Below are 4029 nucleotides of genomic sequence, written 5' to 3' on the forward strand. Positions count from 1 at the left end.
AAACACTTGGAAGCTGAATAGCATACTATTAAACAATGACTGGGTTGCCAAAGAGATCAAAGAATAAATTAAAAACATCCTGGAAAAGAATGACAAGATGTCATGCTGGAAAACACAAGAATCGAAATCTATGGCACAGTGAAAACAGTCCTGAGAGGGAAGTTTATAGCTCCACAGGCCTACCTCAAAAACAAGAAAAAATCCAACAACAAAAAAAAAGCTAGAGCCCGGCCGGAGTGGCTCAGTGGTTGAGCCTCAACCTAGGAACCAGGAGGTCGCGGTTCGATTCCCGGTCAAGGCACATGCCGGGGATATAGGCTTGGTCTCCAGCGTGGGGCATGCAGGAGGCTGCCGCCGATCCATGATTCTCTGTCATCATGGAACTTTCTCTCTCTCTCTCTCTCTCTCTCTCAAGTTTCTACAAACTCTCTCTCTCTCTTCTTTCCTCTCTCTCAAATCAATAAAAAAATATTAATTTTTTTTTAAAAAAAGCCCAGAATGAGCAGAAGGAATGAGATAATAAAGAACAAAGCAGAAATAAATGACACGGAGAGACAAAAAAACAAAAACAAAACAACAATACAAAAGATCAATGAAACTAAAGGCTAGTTCTTTGAAAGGATAAAGAAGATTGAGGAACTTCTAGCCAGGCTCACCAACAAGCAAGGAGAGAGGACCCAAATAAACAAAGTCAGAAATGAAAGAGGTGAAGTAAAAACAGACCAGCAGACATACAAAGGATTATAAAAAAAAATACTACATAATACAACTCTACTCCAACAAACTAGACAACCTAAAGGGAATGGACATATTCCTAGAGAAATACAACCTTCCAAAACTCAATCAGGAAGAATCTAAAAATCTCAATAGGCTGATAACTATGGAAGAAATTGAAGCAGTCATCAAAAAGCTTCCAGCAAACAAAAGCCAAGGCCAGAAGGCTTCACAGAGGAGTTTTACCAAACATTCAAAGAACTAAAACCTATCCTCCGCAGACTATTCCAAAAAATTCAAGAGGAAAGAACATTTCCAAGCTCATTCTATGAAGCCAGCATTACCCTAATACCAAAACCAGATAAGGATAACACAAAGAAAGAGAATTACAGGCCAATATCCCTCATGAACATAGATGCTAATATCCTCAACAAAATTCTAGCAAATCAGATCCAGCATTACATCAGTAACATCATACACCATGACCAAGTAGGATCTATCCTGGAGATGCAAGGATGATACAATATCGGCAAATCAATAAACGTGATACATCATATAAACAAATTGAGAGATTAAAATCACATAGTCATATCAATTGATGCAGAAAAGCATTTGACAAAATCCAACACCCTTTCTTGATAAAAACCCTCAGCAAAGTAGGAATAGAGGGATCATACCTCAACATAATAAAAGCTTTATATGAAAACCCTACAGACAACATTGTACTCAATGGGCAAAAACTACAACCATTTCCCCTAAGAACAGGAACAAGACAAGGATGCCAATTTTCACCATTCCCGTTCAACATTGTACTGGAAGTGCTAGCTATAGCAATTAGACAAGAAGAAGAAATAAAAGGCATCCAAATTGGAAAAGAAGACATAAAACTGTCATTATTCACAGATGACATGATACTATACATAGAAAACCCTAAAAACTACATAAAAAATTATTAGTAAATGAATTCTGCAATGTAGCAGGATACAAAATTAAAGCCCAGAAATCAATGCCATTTTTACACCAATAGTGAACTTACAGAAAGAGAGAATCAAAAAGCAATCCCTTTTACCATTGCAAGAAAAAAAATTAAGATACCTAGGAATAAACTTAACTAAGGAGGTAAAAGACCTCTACTCAAAACAACTATAAGACACTGAAAAATAGATAGGGGAGGCACAAACAGATGGAAGAATATACTGTGTTCATGGGTTGGTAGAATCAACAGCATTAAAATGTCCATACTACCCAAAGCAATCTATAGATTCAATACACTCCCCACTAAAATACACATGACATATTTCACAAATCTAGAATGAACTCTCCAAAAATTCATCTGGAATAAAAAAGGACTCTGAATAGCTACAGCAATCCTGAAAAAGAACCAAATAGGAGGGATCTCAATACCGGATATCAAGCTATATTGCAAAGACACTATTCTCAAAACCGCCTGGTACTAGCACAAGAACAGACTTATAGACTAATAGAGAACCCATAAATTGACCAAAACTACTATGCTCAATTAATATTTGACAAAGGAGGCAAGAGCATACAATAGAATGAAAGTATCTTCAATAAATGGTGTTGGGAAAATAGGACAGATACATGCAAAAAAATGAAACTAGATCACCAACTTACACCTTACACAAAAACAAACTCAAAATGGATAAAGGACTTACTAGTAAACATAAGACAGGAAACTGTAAAAAATACTAGAGGAATCCACAGACAGCAAAAACTCAGACATATACTGAAGCATTATATTCACCAATACAGCTCCTAGGGCAATGGAAACTAAAGAGAAAATAAACAAATGGGACTACATCAAAATAAAAAGCTTCTGCATAGCAAAAGAAACCACCATCATAACAGCAAGAAAGCCCACTGCATGGAAGAATTTATTTGCCAATGTTATCACTGATAAGGGTTTAATCTCCAACATTTACAGGGAACTCATACAACTTAACAAGGGGAGATAAACAACTAAATCAAAAAATGGGCAATGGACCTAAGTAGATACTTTTTGAAAGAAGACAGAAGGAAGGCCAAGAGACATATGAAAACATGCTCAAAGTCACTAATCATCTGAGAGATGCAAATCAAAACGACAATGAGGTACCATTTCACACCTGTCAGAATGGCTATCATCAACAAATCAACAAATGACAAGTGCTGGTGAGGATTTGGAGAAAAAGGAACCCTCCTGCATTGCTGGTGGGAATGCAGACTGGTGCAGCCACTGTGGAGAATAGTATGGAATTTCCTCAAAAAACTAAAAATGGAATTTTCCTTTGACCAAGTGGTCCCACTTCTAGGAATATATATCCCAACAAACTAGAAACACCAATCTGAAAGGATATATATGTTCATACACAATTTACAATAGCTAACATTTGGAAACAGCCTAACTGCCCATCAGCAGATGAGTGAAATAGAAAACTGTGGTAAATCTACACAATGGAATACTATGCTGTTGTAAAAACGAAGGAACTCCTACCATTTGCAACAGCATGAATGGACCTAAAGAGCATTAATTATACTAAGCGAAATAAGTCAGTTAGAGAACGATAAATATCACATAATCTCACAACTTAAACTGATGAACAAAACAAATCCAGAGACAGATAATCATTGATCAGAATGTCAAACCTCAGAGGGAAGGCAGGGGAGGGTTGTGGAAAGGGGAAGAGATCAACCAAAGGACTTGTATGCATGGGTATTAGCATAATCAATTGACACAGATACTAAGAGATTGAAGGCATGAGCGTGGAATGGGTGGGCAATGGTGGGATAAGGACACATATGTAATCCTAATATATAAAAGCCCAGGGTCCGTAACATCCAAAACAACCAAAGGCACTGACTGCCAAGGTGGCTGTGGATCAAGCCCAAAGAGAGACCTGGAAAGAAAAGCAGGGTCTGGTCCAAAGTCTCCATTGCAGCTGTTGATCAGCACTTACCTCTCTTTTTTGCTCCTGGCCTGGCCAGCAGCCGTGCCTCTTTTTCTCTGGCCTCTGCTGGGGCTGCTGATCAGCCTCACCTCTCTGATCAGGTCCATTGATATGCCCGGAGACGTTGACTTGCATAGAAACCGACCAATCAGAACCTAATCTGGGTGAACTGAGAAGGCAGAACCTAAGGTGGGGCTGAGGAGGGGTTTTAAGGGCAACAGCTGTTTGGTGTAAGGTGTAAGAAAGCGGTTCAATTTTTTAATGACTGGTTTGGCAGTATAGTGCATATGGCTGGCTATCAGTCCAGATATAGGGATTATGTGTTTTTATTTGCCAAGAGCATCTCCTCCTGCTTCCAAAAGCTCCC

The sequence above is a fragment of the Myotis davidii genome, unplaced genomic scaffold, assembly GCF_000327345.1.
Source record: "Myotis davidii unplaced genomic scaffold, ASM32734v1 scaffold900, whole genome shotgun sequence".
Lineage (NCBI taxonomy): Eukaryota > Metazoa > Chordata > Mammalia > Chiroptera > Vespertilionidae > Myotis > Myotis davidii.